The following is a 16,794-nucleotide window of genomic DNA, read 5'->3' as shown; positions in this document are numbered from 1 at the left end:
GCGTGATTCAAAAAATTCAAGGTTTTTCGCACGACCCCCGACCAGAAAAAATCGAAAAAAATGATTTTTTCCCGAAAAATTTTCAAGTTGAAAATTTTGCGTGATTCAAAAAATTCAAGGTTTTTCGCACGACCCCCGACAAGAAAAAATCGAAAAAAATGATTTTTTCTCGAAAAATTTTCTCCCGACCAGAAAAAATCGAAAAAAATGATTTTTTCCCGAAAAATTTTCAAGTTGAAAATTTTGCGTGATTCAAAAAATTCAAGGTTTTTCGCACGACCCCCGACCAGAAAAAATCGAAAAAAATGATTTTTTCTCGAAAAATTTTCAAGTTGAAAATTTTGCGTGATTCAAAAAATTCAAGGTTTTTCGCACGACCCCCGACCAGAAAAAATCGAAAAAAATGATTTTTTCTCGAAAAATTTTCAAGTTGAAAATTTTGCGTGATTCAAAAAATTCAAGTTTTTTCGCACGACCCCCGACCAGAAAAAATCGAAAAAAATGATTTTTTCCCGAAAAATTTTCAAGTTGAAAATTTTGCGTGATTCAAAAAATTCAAGGTTTTTCGCACGACCCCCGACCAGAAAAAATCGAAAAAAATGATTTTTTCCCGAAAAATTTTCAAGTTGAAAATTTTGCGTGATTCAAAAAATTCAAGGTTTTTCGCACGACCCCCGACCAGAAAAAATCGAAAAAAATGATTTTTTCTCAAAAAATTTTAAAGTTGAAAATTTTGCGTGAATCAAAAAATTCAAGTTTTTTTGCACGACCCCCGACCAGAAAAAATCGAAAAAAATGATTTTTTCTCAAAAAATTTTCAAGTTGAAAATTTTGCGTGATTCAAAAAATTCAAGGTTTTTCGCACGACCCCCGACCAGAAAAAATCGAAAAATATGATTTTTTTCCCGAAAAATTTTCAAGTTGAAAATTTTGCGTGATTCAAAAAATTCAAGGTTTTTCGCACGACCCCCGACCAGAAAAAATCGAAAAAAAATATTTTTTCTCGACAAATTTTCAAGTTGAAAATTTTGCGTGATTAAAAAAATTCAAGTTTTTTCGCACGACCCCCGACCAGAAAAAATCGAAAAAAATGATTTTTTCCCGAAAAATTTTCAAGTTGAAAATTTTGCGTGATTCAAAAAATTCAAGGTTTTTCGCACGACCCCCGACCAGAAAAAATCGAAAAAAATGATTTTTTCTCGAAAAAATTTCAAGTTGAAAATTTTGCGTGATTCAAAAAATTCAAGGTTTTTCGCACGACCCCCGACCAGAAAAAATCGAAAAAAATGATTTTTTCCCGAAAAATTTTCAAGTTGAAAATTTTGCGTGATTCAAAAAATTCAAGGTTTTTCGCACGACCCCCGACCAGAAAAAATCGAAAAAAATGATTTTTTCTCGAAAAATTTTCAAGTTGAAAATTTTGCGTGATTCAAAAAATTCAAGGTTTTTCGCACGACCCCCGACCAGAAAAAATCGAAAAAAATGATTTTTTCCCGAAAAATTTTCAAGTTGAAAATTTTGCGTGATTCAAAAAATTCAAGGTTTTTCGCACGACCCCCGACCAGAAAAAATCGAAAATAATGATTTTTTCTCGAAAAATTTTCAAGTTGAAAATTTTGCGTGATTCAAAATATTCAAGGTTTTTCGCACGACCCCCGACCAGAAAAAATCGAAAAAAATGATTTTTTCCCGAAAAATTTTCAAGTTGAAAATTTTGCGTGATTCAAAAAATTCAAGGTTTTTCGCACGACCCCCGACCAGAAAAAATCGAAAAAAATGATTTTTTCTCGAAAAATTTTCAAGTTGAAAATTTTGCGTGATTCAAAAAATTCAAGGTTTTTCGCACGACCCCCGACCAGAAAAAATCGAAAAAAATGATTTTTTCTCGAAAAATTTTCAAGTTGAAAATTTTGCGTGATTCAAAAAATTCAAGGTTTTTCGCACGACCCCCGACCAGAAAAAATCGAAAAAAATGATTTTTTCCCGAAAAATTTTCAAGTTGAAAATTTTGCGTGATTCAAAAAATTCAAGGTTTTTCGCACGACCCCCGACCAGAAAAAATCGAAAAAAATGATTTTTTCTCGAAAAATTTTCAAGTTGAAAATTTTGCGTGATTCAAAAAATTCAAGGTTTTTCGCACGACCCCCGACCAGAAAAAATCGAAAAAAATGATTTTTTCTCGAAAAATTTTCAAGTTGAAAATTTTGCGTGATTCAAAAAATTCAAGTTTTTTCGCATGACCCCCGACCAGAAAAAATCGAAAAAAATGATTTTTTCCCGAAAAATTTTCAAGTTGAAAATTTTGCGTGATTCAAAAAATTCAAGGTTTTTCGCACGACCCCCGACCAGAAAAAATCGAAAAAAATGATTTTTTCTCGAAAAATTTTCAAGTTGAAAATTTTGCGTGATTCAAAAAATTCAAGGTTTTTCGCACGACCCCCGACCAGAAAAAATCGAAAAAAATGATTTTTTCCCGAAAAATTTTCAAGTTGAAAATTTTGCGTGATTCAAAAAATTCAAGGTTTTTCGCACGACCCCCGACCAGAAAAAATCGAAAAAAATGATTTTTTCTCGAAAAATTTTCAAGTTGAAAATTTTGCGTGATTCAAAAAATTCAAGTTTTTTCGCACGACCCCCGACCAGAAAAAATAAAAAAAAATGATTTTTTCTCGAAAAATTTTCAAGTTGAAAATTTTGCGTGATTCAAAAAATTCAAGTTTTTTCGCACGACCCCCGACCAGAAAAAATCGAAAAAAATGATTTTTTCCCGAAAAATTTTCAAGTTGAAAATTTTGCGTGATTCAAAAAATTCAAGGTTTTTCGCACGACCCCCGACCAGAAAAAAACGAAAAAAATGATTTTTTCCCGAAAAATTTTCAAGTTGAAAATTTTGCGTGATTCAAAAAATTCAAGGTTTTTCGCACGACCCCCGACCAGAAAAAATCGAAAAAAATGATTTTTTCCCGAAAAATTTTCAAGTTGAAAATTTTGCGTGATTCAAAAAATTCAAGTTTTTTCGCACGACCCCCGACCAGAAAAAATCGAAAAAAATGATTTTTTCCCGAAAAATTTTCAAGTTGAAAATTTTGCGTGATTCAAAAAATTCAAGTTTTTTCGCACGACCCCCGACCAGAAAAAATCGGAAAAAATGATTTTTTCCCGAAAAATTTTCAAGTTGAAAATTTTGCGTGATTCAAAAAATTCAAGGTTTTTCGCACGACCCGCGACCAGAAAAAATCGAAAAAAATGATTTTTTCTCGAAAAATTTTCAAGTTGAAAATTTTGCGTGATTTAAAAAATTCAAGTTTTTTCGCACGACCCCCGACCAGAAAAATCGAAAAAAAATGATTTTTTCCCGAAAAATTTTCAAGTTGAAAATTTTGCGTGATTCAAAAAGTTCAAGTTTTTTCGCACGACCCCCGACCAGAAAAAATCGAAAAAAATGATTTTTTCCCGAAAAATTTTCAAGTTGAAAATTTTGCGTGATTCAAAAAATTCAAGGTTTTTCGCACGACCCCCGACCAGAAAAAATCGAAAAAAATGATTTTTTCCCGAAAAATTTTCAAGTTGAAAATTTTGCGTGATTCAAAAAATTCAAGGTTTTTCGCACGACCCCCGACCAGAAAAAATCGAAAAAAATGATTTTTTCCCGAAAAATTTTCAAGTTGAAAATTTTGCGTGATTCAAAAAATTCAAGGTTTTTCGCACGACCCCCGACCAGAAAAAATCGAAAAAAATGATTTTTTCTCGAAAAATTTTCAAGTTAAAAATTTTGCGTGATTCAAAAAATTCAAGTTTTTTTCGCACGACCCCCGACCAGAAAAAATCGAAAAAAATGATTTTTTCCCGAAAAATTTTCAAGTTGAAAATTTTGCGTGATTCAAAAAATTCAAGTTTTTTCGCACGACCCCCGACCAGAAAAAATCGAAAAAAATGATTTTTCCCGAAAAATTTTCAAGTTGAAAATTTTGCGTGATTCAAAAAATTCAAGTTTTTTCGCACGACCCCCGACCAGAAAAAATCGAAAAAAATGATTTTTTCCCGAAAAATTTTCAAGTTGAAAATTTTGCGTGATTCAAAAAATTCAAGGTTTTTCGCACGACCCCCGACCAGAAAAAATCGAAAAAAAATGATTTTTTCCCGAAAAAATTTTCAAGTAGAAAATTTTGCGTGATTCAAAAAATTCAAGGTTTTTCGCACGACCCCCGACCACAAAAAAATCGAAAAAAATGATTTTTTCTCGAAAAATTTTCAAGTTGAAAATTTTGCGTGATTCAAAAAATTCAAGTTTTTTCGCACGACCCCCGACCAGAAAAAATCGAAAAAAAAAGATTTTTTCCCGAAAAATTTTCAAGTTGAAAATTTTGCGTGATTCAAAAAATTCAAGGTTTTTCGCACGACCCCCGACCAGAAAAAATCGAAAAAAATGATTTTTTCCCGAAAAATTTTCAATGTAAAAATTTTGCGTGATTCAAAAAATTCAAGGTTTTTCGCACGACCCCCGACCAGAAAAAATCGAAAAAAATGATTTTTTCTCGAAAAATTTTCAAGTTGAAAATTTTGCGTGATTCAAAAAATTCAAGTTTTTTCGCACGACCCCCGACCAGAAAAAATCGAAAAAAATGATTTTTTCCCGAAAAATTTTCAAGTTGAAAATTTTGCGTGATTCAAAAAATTCAAGGTTTTTCGCACGACCCCCGACCAGAAAAAATCGAAAAAAATGATTTTTTCTCGAAAAATTTTCAAGTTGAAAATTTTGCGTGATTCAAAAAATTCAAGTTTTTTCGCACGACCCCCGACCAGAAAAAATCGAAAAAAATGATTTTTTCCCGAAAAATTTTCAAGTTGAAAATTTTGCGTGATTAAAAAAATTCAAGGTTTTTCGCACGACCCCCGACCAGAAAAAATCGAAAAAAATGATTTTTTCTCGAAAAATTTTCAAGTTGAAAATTTTGCGTGATTCAAAAAATTCAAGGTTTTTCGCACGACCCCCGACCAGAAAAAATCGAAAAAAATGATTTTTTCTCGAAAAATTTTCAAGTTGAAAATTTTGCGTGATTCAAAAAATTCAAGGTTTTTCGCACGACCCCCGACCAGAAAAAATCGAAAAAAATGATTTTTTCCCGAAAAATTTTCAAGTTGAAAATTTTGCGTGATTCAAAAAATTCAAGGTTTTTCGCACGACCCCCGACCAGAAAAAATCGAAAAAAATGATTTTTTCTCGAAAAATTTTCAAGTTGAAAATTTTGCGTGATTCAAAAAATTCAAGTTTTTTCGCACGACCCCCGACCAGAAAAAATAAAAAAAAATGATTTTTTCTCGAAAAATTTTCAAGTTGAAAATTTTGCGTGATTCAAAAAATTCAAGTTTTTTCGCACGACCCCCGACCAGAAAAAATCGAAAAAAATGATTTTTTCCCGAAAAATTTTCAAGTTGAAAATTTTGCGTGATTCAAAAAATTCAAGGTTTTTCGCACGACCCCCGACCAGAAAAAAACGAAAAAAATGATTTTTTCCCGAAAAATTTTCAAGTTGAAAATTTTGCGTGATTCAAAAAATTCAAGGTTTTTTCGCACGACCCCCGACCAGAAAAAATCGAAAAAAAATGATTTTTTCCCGAAAAATTTTCAAGTTGAAAATTTTGCGTGATTCAAAAAATTCAAGTTTTTTCGCACGACCCCCGACCAGAAAAAATCGAAAAAAATGATTTTTTCCCGAAAAATTTTCAAGTTGAAAATTTTGCGTGATTCAAAAAATTCAAGTTTTTTCGCACGACCCCCGACCAGAAAAAATCGGAAAAAATGATTTTTTCCCGAAAAATTTTCAAGTTGAAAATTTTGCGTGATTCAAAAAATTCAAGGTTTTTCGCACGACCCGCGACCAGAAAAAATCGAAAAAAATGATTTTTTCTCGAAAAATTTTCAAGTTGAAAATTTTGCGTGATTAAAAAAATTCAAGTTTTTTCGCACGACCCCCGACCAGAAAAAATCGAAAAAAATGATTTTTTCTCGAAAAATTTTCAAGTTGAAAATTTTGCGTGATTTAAAAAATTCAAGTTTTTTCGCACGACCCCCGACCAGAAAAATCGAAAAAAAATGATTTTTTCCCGAAAAATTTTCAAGTTGAAAATTTTGCGTGATTCAAAAAGTTCAAGTTTTTTCGCACGACCCCCGACCAGAAAAAATCGAAAAAAATGATTTTTTCCCGAAAAATTTTCAAGTTGAAAATTTTGCGTGATTCAAAAAATTCAAGGTTTTTCGCACGACCCCCGACCAGAAAAAATCGAAAAAAATGATTTTTTCCCGAAAAATTTTCAAGTTGAAAATTTTGCGTGATTCAAAAAATTCAAGGTTTTTCGCACGACCCCCGACCAGAAAAAATCGAAAAAAATGATTTTTTCCCGAAAAATTTTCAAGTTGAAAATTTTGCGTGATTCAAAAAATTCAAGGTTTTTCGCACGACCCCCGACCAGAAAAAATCGAAAAAAATGATTTTTTCTCGAAAAATTTTCAAGTTAAAAATTTTGCGTGATTCAAAAAATTCAAGTTTTTTTCGCACGACCCCCGACCAGAAAAAATCGAAAAAAATGATTTTTTCCCGAAAAATTTTCAAGTTGAAAATTTTGCGTGATTCAAAAAATTCAAGTTTTTTCGCACGACCCCCGACCAGAAAAAATCGAAAAAAATGATTTTTCCCGAAAAATTTTCAAGTTGAAAATTTTGCGTGATTCAAAAAATTCAAGTTTTTTCGCACGACCCCCGACCAGAAAAAATCGAAAAAAATGATTTTTTCCCGAAAAATTTTCAAGTTGAAAATTTTGCGTGATTCAAAAAATTCAAGGTTTTTCGCACGACCCCCGACCACAAAAAAATCGAAAAAAATGATTTTTTCTCGAAAAATTTTCAAGTTGAAAATTTTGCGTGATTCAAAAAATTCAAGTTTTTTCGCACGACCCCCGACCAGAAAAAATCGAAAAAAAAGATTTTTTCCCGAAAAATTTTCAAGTTGAAAATTTTGCGTGATTCAAAAAATTCAAGGTTTTTCGCACGACCCCCGACCAGAAAAAATCGAAAAAAATGATTTTTTCCCGAAAAATTTTCAATGTAAAAATTTTGCGTGATTCAAAAAATTCAAGGTTTTTCGCACGACCCCCGACCAGAAAAAATCGAAAAAAATGATTTTTTCTCGAAAAATTTTCAAGTTGAAAATTTTGCGTGATTCAAAAAATTCAAGTTTTTTCGCACGACCCCCGACCAGAAAAAATCGAAAAAAATGATTTTTTCCCGAAAAATTTTCAAGTTGAAAATTTTGCGTGATTCAAAAAATTCAAGGTTTTTCGCACGACCCCCGACCAGAAAAAATCGAAAAAAATGATTTTTTCTCGAAAAATTTTCAAGTTGAAAATTTTGCGTGATTCAAAAAATTCAAGTTTTTTCGCACGACCCCCGACCAGAAAAAATCGAAAAAAATGATTTTTTCCCGAAAAATTTTCAAGTTGAAAATTTTGCGTGATTAAAAAAATTCAAGGTTTTTCGCACGACCCCCGACCAGAAAAAATCGAAAAAAATGATTTTTTCTCGAAAAATTTTCAAGTTGAAAATTTTGCGTGATTCAAAAAATTCAAGGTTTTTCGCACGACCCCCGACCAGAAAAAATCGAAAAAAATGATTTTTTCTCGAAAAATTTTCAAGTTGAAAATTTTGCGTGATTCAAAAAATTCAAGTTTTTTCGCACGACCCCCGACCAGAAAAAATCGAAAAAAAATGATTTTTTCCCGAAAAATTTTCAAGTTGAAAATTTTGCGTGATTCAAAAAATTCAAGGTTTTTCGCACGACCCCCGACCAGAAAAAATCGAAAAAAAATGATTTTTTCTCGAAAAATTTTCAAGTTGAAAATTTTGCGTGATAAAAAAAAATTCAAGGTTTTTCGCACGACCCCCGACCAGAAAAAATCGAAAAAAATGATTTTCTCTCGAAAAATTTTCAAGTTGAAAATTTTGCGTGATTCAAAAAATTCAAGTTTTTTCGCACGACCCCCGACCAGAAAAAATCGAAAAAAATGATTTTTTCCCAAAAAATTTTCAAGTTGAAAATTTTGCGTGATTCAAAAAATTCAAGGTTTTTCGCACGACCCCCGACCAGAAAAAATCGAAAAAAATGATTTTTTCTCGAAAAATTTTCAAGTTGAAAATTTTGCGTGATTCAAAAAATTCAAGTTTTTTCGCACGACCCCCGACCAGAAAAAATCGAAAAAAATGATTTTTTCCCGAAAAATTTTCAAGTTAAAAATTTTGCGTGATTCAAAAAATTCAAGGTTTTTCGCACGACCCCCGACCAGAAAAAATCGAAAAAAATGATTTTTTCTCAAAAAATTTTCAAGTTGAAAATTTTGCGTGATTCAAAAAATTCAAGTTTTTTCGCACGACCCCCGACCAGAAAAAATCGAAAAAAATGATTTTTTCCCAAAAAATTTTCAAGTTGAAAATTTTGCGTGATTCAAAAAATTCAAGGTTTTTCGCACGACCCCCGAGCAGAAAAAATCGAAAAAAATGATTTTTTCTCGAAAAATTTTCAAGTTGAAAATTTTGCGTGATTCAAAAAATTCAAGTTTTTTCGCACGACCCCCGACCAGAAAAAATCGAAAAAAATGATTTTTTCCCGAAAAATTTTCAAGTTGAAAATTTTGCGTGATTCAAAAAATTCAAGGTTTTTCGCACGACCCCCGACCAGAAAAAATCGAAAAAAATGATTTTTTCTCGAAAAATTTTCAAGTTGAAAATTTTGCGTGATTCAAAAAATTCAAGGTTTTTCGCACGACCCCCTACCAGAAAAAATCGAAAAAAATGATTTTTTCTCGAAAAATTTTCAAGTTGAAAATTTTGCGTGATTCAAAAAATTCAAGTTTTTTCGCACGACCCCCGACCAGAAAAAATCGAAAAAAATGATTTTTTCCCGAAAAATTTTCAAGTTGAAAATTTTGCGTGATTCAAAAAATTCAAGGTTTTTCGCACGACCCCCGACCAGAAAAAATCGAAAAAAATGATTTTTTCCCGAAAAATTTTCAAGTTGAAAATTTTGCGTGATTCAAAAAATTCAAGTTTTTTCGCACGACCCCCGACCAGAAAAAATCGAAAAAAATGATTTTTTCCCAAAAAATTTTCAAGTTGAAAATTTTGCGTGATTCAAAAAATTTAAGGTTTTTCGCACGACCCCCGACCAGAAAAAATCTAAAAAAATGATTTTTTCTCGAAAAATTTTCAAGTTGAAAATTTTGCGTGATTCAAAAAATTCAAGTTTTTTCGCACGACCCCCGACCAGAAAAAATCGAAAAAAATGATTTTTTCTCGAAAAATTTTCAAGTTGAAAATTTTGCGTGATTCAAAAAATTCAAGTTTTTTCGAAATCGAAAAAAATGATTTTTTCCCAAAAAATTTTCAAGTTGAAAATTTTGCGTGATTCAAAAAATTCAAGGTTTTTCGCACGACCCCCGACCAGAAAAAATCGAAAAAAATGATTTTTTCTCGAAAAATTTTCAAGTTGAAAATTTTGCGTGATTCAAAAAATTCAAGTTTTTTCGCACGACCCCCGACCAGAAAAAATCGAAAAAAAATGATTTTTTCCCAAAAAATTTTCAAGTTGAAAATTTTGCGTGATTCAAAAAATTCAAGGTTTTTCGCACGACCCCCGACCAGAAAAAATCGAAAAAAATGATTTTTTCCCGAAAAATTTTCAAGTTGAAAATTTTGCGTGATTCAAAAAATTCAAGGTTTTTCGCACGACCCCCGACCTGAAAAAATCGAAAAAAATGATTTTTTCCCGAAAAATTTTCAAGTTGAAAATTTTGCGTGATTCAAAAAATTCAAGGTTTTTCGGACGACCCCCGACCAGAAAAAATAAAAAAAAAATGATTTTTTCTCGAAAAATTTTCAAGTTGAAAATTTTGCGTGATTCAAAAAATTCAAGGTTTTTCGCCCGACCCCCGACCAGAAAAAATCGAAAAAAATGATTTTTTCTCGAAAAATTTTCAAGTTGGAAATTTTGCGTGATTTTAAAAATTCAAGTTTTTTCGCACGACCCCCGACCAGAAAAAATCGAAAAAAATGATTTTTTCCCGAAAAATTGTCAAGATGAAAATTTTGCGTGATTCAAAAAATTCAAGGTTTTTCGCACGACCCCCGACCAGAAAAAATCGAAAAAAATGATTTTTTCTCGAAAAATTTTCAAGTTGAAAATTTTGCGTGATTCAAAAAATTCAAGTTTTTCGCACGACCCCCGACCAGAAAAAATCGAAAAAAATGATTTTTTCCCGAAAAATTTTCAAGTTGAAAATTTTGCGTGATTCAAAAAATTCAAGGTTTTTCGCACGACCCCCGACCAGAAAAAATCGAAAAAAATGATTTTTTCCCAAAAAAATTTCAAGTTGAAAATTTTGCGTGATTCAAAAAAATCAAGTTTTTTCGCACGACCCCCGACCAGAAAAAATCGAAAAAAATGATTTTTTCTCGAAAAATTTTCAAGTTGAAAATTTTGCGTGATTCAAAAAATTCAAGTTTTTTCGCACGACCCCCGACCAGAAAAAATCGAAAAAAATGTTTTTTTCCCGAAAAATTTTCAAGTTGAAAATTTTGCGTGATTCAAAAAATTCAAGGTTTTTTGCACGACCCCCGACCAGAAAAAATCGAAAAAAATGATTTTTTCTCGAAAAATTTTCAAGTTGAAAATTTTGCGTGATTCAAAAAATTCAAAGTTTTTCGCACGACCCCCGACCAGAAAAAATCGAAAAAAATGATTTTTTCTGGAAAAATTTTCAAGTTGAAAATTTTGCGTGATTCAAAAAATTCAAGGTTTTTCGCACGACCCCCGACCAGAAAAAATCGAAAAAAATGATTTTTTCCCGAAAAATTTTCAAGTTGAAAATTTTGCGTGATTCAAAAAATTCAAGGTTTTTCGCACGACCCCCGACCAGAAAAAATCGAAAAAAATGATTTTTTCTCGAAAAATTTTCAAGTTGAAAATTTTGCGTGATTCAAAAAATTCAAGTTTTTTCGCACGACCCCCGACCAGAAAAAATCGAAAAAAATGTTTTTTTCCCGAAAAATTTTCAAGTTGAAAATTTTGCGTGATTAAAAAAATTCAAGGTTTTTCGCACGACCCCCGACCAGAAAAAATCGAAAAAAATGATTTTTTCCCGAAAAATTTTCAAGTTGAAAATTTTGCGTGATTCAAAAAATTCAAGGTTTTTCGCACGACCCCCGACCAGAAAAAATCGAAAAAAATGATTTTTTCTCGAAAAATTTTCAAGTTGAAAATTTTGCGTGATTCAAAAAATTCAAGTTTTTTCGCACGACCCCCGACCAGAAAAAATCGAAAAAAAATGATTTTTTCTCGAAAAATTTTCAAGTTGAAAATTTTGCGTGATTCAAAAAATTCAAGGTTTTTCGCACGACCCCCGACCAGAAAAAATCGAAAAAAATGATTTTTTCTCGAAAAATTTTCAAGTTGAAAATTTTGCGTGATTCAAAAAATTCAAGGTTTTTCGCACGACCCCCGACCAGAAAAAATCGAAAAAAATGATTTTTTCCCGAAAAATTTTCAAGTTGAAAATTTTGCGTGATTCAAAAAATTCAAGTTTTTTCGCACGACCCCCGACCAGAAAAAATCGAAAAAAATGATTTTTTCCCGAAAAATTTTCAAGTTGAAAATTTTGCGTGATTCAAAAAATTCAAGGTTTTTCGCACGACCCCCGACCAGAAAAAATCGAAAAAAATGATTTTTTCCCGAAAAATTTTCAAGTTGAAAATTTTGCGTGATTCAAAAAATTCAAGTTTTTTCGCACGACCCCCGACCAGAAAAAATCGAAAAAAATGATTTTTTCCCGAAAAATTTTCAAGTTGAAAATTTTGCGTGATTCAAAAAATTCAAGGTTTTTCGCACGACCCCCGACCAAAAAAAATCGAAAAATATGATTTTTTTCCCGAAAAATTTTCAAGTTGAAAATTTTGCGTGATTCAAAAAATTCAAGGTTTTTCGCACGAGCCCCGACCAGAAAAAATCGAAAAAAATGATTTTTTCCCGAAAAATTTTCAAGTTGAAAATTTTGCGTGATTCAAAAAATTCAAGTTTTATCGCACGACCCTCGACCAGAAAAAATCGAAAAAAATGATTTTTTCCCGAAAAATTTTCAAGTTGAAAATTTTGCGTGATTCAAAAAATTCAAGGTTTTTCGCACGACCCCCGACCAGAAAAAATCGAAAAAATGATTTTTTCTCGAAAAATTTTCAAGTTGAAAATTTTGCGTGATTCAAAAAATTCAAGTTTTTTCGCACGACCCCCGACCAGAAAAAATCGAAAAAAATGATTTTTTCCCGAAAAATTTTCAAGTTGAAAATTTTGCGTGATTCAAAAAATTCAAGGTTTTTCGCACGAACTTCGACCAGAAAAAATCGAAAAAAATGATTTTTTCTCGAAAAATTTTCAAGTTGAAAATTTTGCGTGATTCAAAAAATTCAAGGTTTTTCGCACGACCCCCGACCAGAAAAAATCGAAAAAAATGATTTTTTCTCGAAAAATTTTCAAGTTGAAAATTTTGCGTGATTCAAAAAAATCAAGTTTTTTCGCACGACCCCCGACCAGAAAAAATCGAAAAAAATGATTTTTTCCCGAAAAATTTTCAAGTTGAAAATTTTGCGTGATTCAAAAAATTCAAGGTTTTTCGCACGACCCCCGACCAGAAAAAATCGAAAAAAATGATTTTTTCTCGAAAAATTTTCAAGTTGAAAATTTTGCGTGATTCAAAAAATTTAAGGTTTTTCGCACGACCCCCGACCAGAAAAAATCGAAAAAAATGATTTTTTTCCCGAAAAATTTTCAAGTTGAAAATTTTGCGTGATTCAAAAAATTCAAGGTTTTTCGCACGACCCCCGACCAGAAAAAATCGAAAAAAATGATTTTTTCTCGAAAAATTTTCAAGTTGAAAATTTTGCGTGATTCAAAAAATTCAAGTTTTTTTCGCACGACCCCCGACCAGAAAAAATCGAAAAAAATGATTTTTTCCCGAAAAATTTTCAAGTTGAAAATTTTGCGTGATTCAAAAAATTCAAGGTTTTTCGCACGACCCCCGACCAGAAAAAATCGAAAAAAATGATTTTTTCTCGAAAAATTTTCAAGTTGAAAATTTTGCGTGATTCAAAAAATTCAAGGTTTTTCGCACGACCCCCGACCAGAAAAAATCGAAAAAAATGATTTTTTCCCAAAAAATTTTCAAGTTGAAAATTTTGCGTGATTTAAAAAATTCAAGTTTTTTCGCACGACCCCCGACCAGAAAAAATCGAAAAAAATGATTTTTTCTCGAAAAATTTTCAAGTTGAAAATTTTGCGTGATTCAAAAAATTCAAGTTTTTTCGCACGACCCCCGACCAGAAAAAATCGAAAAAAATGATTTTTTCCCGAAAAATTTTCAAGTTGAAAATTTTGCGTGATTCAAAAAATTCAAGGTTTTTCGCACGACCCCCGACCAGAAAAAATCGAAAAAAATGATTTTTTCTCGAAAAATTTTCAAGTTGAAAATTTTGCGTGATTCAAAAAATTCAAGGTTTTTCGCACGACCCCCGACCAGAAAAAATCGAAAAAAATGATTTTTTCTGGAAAAATTTTCAAGTTGAAAATTTTGCGTGATTCAAAAAATTCAAGTTTTTTCGCACGACCCCCGACCAGAAAAAATCGAAAAAAATGATTTTTTCCCCAAAAATTTTCAAGTTGAAAATTTTGCGTGATTCAAAAAATTCAAGTTTTTTCGCACGACCCCCGACTAGAAAAAATTGAAAAAAATGATTTTTTCTCGAAAAATTTTCAAGTTGAAAATTTTGCGTGATTCAAAAAATTCAAGTTTTTTCGCACGACCCCCGACCAGAAAAAATCGAAAAAAATGATTTTTTCCCGAAAAATTTTCAAGTTGAAAATTTTGCGTGATTCAAAAAATTCAAGGTTTTTCGCACGACCCCCGACCAGAAAAAATCGAAAAAAATGATTTTTTCTCGAAAAATTTTCAAGTTGAAAATTTTGCGTGATTCAAAAAATTCAAGTTTTTTTCGCACGACCCCCGACCAGAAAAAATCGAAAAAAATGATTTTTTCCCGAAAAATTTTCAAGTTGAAAATTTTGCGTGATTCAAAAAATTCAAGTTTTTTCGCACGACCCCCGACCAGAAAAAATCGAAAAAAATGATTTTTTCCCCAAAAATTTTCAAGTTGAAAATTTTGCGTGATTCAAAAAATTCAAGTTTTTTCGCACGACCCCCGACTAGAAAAAATTGAAAAAAATGATTTTTTCTCGAAAAATTTTCAAGTTGAAAATTTTGCGTGATTCAAAAAATTCAAGTTTTTTCGCACGACCCCCGACCAGAAAAAATCGAAAAAAATGATTTTTTCCCGAAAAATTTTCAAGTTGAAAATTTTGCGTGATTCAAAAAATTCAAGGTTTTTCGCACGACCCCCGACCAGAAAAAATCGAAAAAAATGATTTTTTCTCGAATAATTTTCAAGTTGAAAATTTTGCGTGATTCAAAAAATTCAAGTTTTTTCGCACGACCCCCGACCAGAAAAAATAAAAAAAAATGATTTTTTCTCGAAAAATTTTCAAGTTGAAAATTTTGCGTGATTCAAAAAATTCAAGTTTTTTCGCACGACCCCCGACCAGAAAAAATCGAAAAAAATGATTTTTTCCCGAAAAATTTTCAAGTTGAAAATTTTGCGTGATTCAAAAAATTCAAGGTTTTTCGCACGACCCCCGACCAGAAAAAAACGAAAAAAATGATTTTTTCCCGAAAAATTTTCAAGTTGAAAATTTTGCGTGATTCAAAAAATTCAAGGTTTTTCGCACGACCCCCGACCAGAAAAAATCGAAAAAAATGATTTTTTCCCGAAAAATTTTCAAGTTGAAAATTTTGCGTGATTCAAAAAATTCAAGGTTTTTCGCACGACCCCCGACCAGAAAAAATCGAAAAAAATGATTTTTTCTCGAAAAATTTTCAAGTTGAAAATTTTGCGTGATTCAAAAAATTCAAGTTTTTTTCGCACGACCCCCGACCAGAAAAAATCGAAAAAAATGATTTTTTCCCGAAAAATTTTCAAGTTGAAAATTTTGCGTGATTCAAAAAATTCAAGTTTTTTCGCACGACCCCCGACCAGAAAAAAATCGAAAAAAATGATTTTTCCCGAAAAATTTTCAAGTTGAAAATTTTGCGTGATTCAAAAAATTCAAGGTTTTTCGCATGGTGACCAGAAAAAATCGAAAAAAATGATTTTATCTCGAAAAATTTTCAAGTTGAAAATTTTGCGTGATTCAAAAAATTCAAGTTTTTTCGCACGACCCCCGACCAGAAAAAATCGAAAAACATGATTTTTTCCCGAAAAATTTTCAAGTTGAAAATTTTGCGTGATTCAAAAAATTCAAGGTTTTTCGCACGACCCCCGACCAGAAAAAATCGAAAAAAATGATTTTTTCCCGAAAAATTTTCAAGTTGAAAATTTTGCGTGATTCAAAAAATTCAAGGTTTTTCGCACGACCCCCGACCAGAAAAAATCGAAAAAAATGATTTTTTCTCGAAAAATTTTCAAGTTGAAAATTTTGCGTGATTCAAAAAATTCAAGTTTTTTCGCACGACCCCCGACCAGAAAAAATCGAAAAAAATGATTTTTTCCCGAAAAATTTTCAAGTTGAAAATTTTGCGTGATTCAAAAAATTCAAGTTTTTTCGCACGACCCCCGACCAGAAAAAATCGAAAAAAATGATTTTTTCCCGAAAAATTTTCAAGTTGAAAATTTTGCGTGATTCAAAAAATTCAAGGTTTTTCGCACGACCCCCGACCAGAAAAAATCGAAAAAAATGATTTTTTCTCGAAAAATTTTCAAGTTGAAAATTTTGCGTGATTCAAAAAATTCAAGTTTTTTCGCACGACCCCCGACCAGAAAAAATCGAAAAAAATGATTTTTTCCCGAAAAATTTTCAAGTTGAAAATTTTGCGTGATTCAAAAAATTCAAGGTTTTTCGCACGACCCCCGACCAGAAAAAATCGAAAAAAATGATTTTTTCTCGAAAAATTTTCAAGTTGAAAATTTTGCGTGATTCAAAAAATTCAAGGTTTTTCGCACGACCCCCGACCAGAAAAAATCGAAAAAAATGATTTTTTCTCGAAAAATTTTCAAGTTGAAAATTTTGCGTGATTAAAAAAATTCAAGTTTTTTCGCACGACCCCCGACCAGAAAAAATCGAAAAAAATGATTTTTTCCCGAAAAATTTTCAAGTTGAAAATTTTGCGTGATTCAAAAAATTCAAGGTTTTTCGCACGACCCCCGACCAGAAAAAATCGAAAAAAATGATTTTTTCCCGAAAAATTTTCAAGTTAAAAATTTTGCGTGATTCAAAAAATTCAAGTTTTTTCGCACGACCCCCGACCAGAAAAAATCGAAAAAAATGATTTTTTCCCGAAAAATTTTCAAGTTGAAAATTTTGCGTGATTCAAAAAATTCAAGGTTTTTCGCACGACCCCCGACCAGAAAAAATCGAAAAAAATGATTTTTTCTCGAAAAATTTTCAAGTTGAAAATTATGCGTGATTCAAAAAATTCAAGGTTTTTCGCACGACCCCCGACCAGAAAAAATCGAAAAAAATGATTTTTTCTCGAAAAATTTTCAAGTTGAAAATTTTGCGTGATTCAAAAAATTCAAGTTTTTTCGCACGACCCCCGACCAGAAAAAATCGAAAAAAATGATTTTTTCCCGAAAAATTTTCAAGTTGA

Source organism: Uranotaenia lowii, chromosome 2, assembly GCF_029784155.1.
Source record: "Uranotaenia lowii strain MFRU-FL chromosome 2, ASM2978415v1, whole genome shotgun sequence".
Taxonomy (NCBI): domain Eukaryota; kingdom Metazoa; phylum Arthropoda; class Insecta; order Diptera; family Culicidae; genus Uranotaenia; species Uranotaenia lowii.
Note: the sequence above shows the minus strand (reverse complement) of the source record.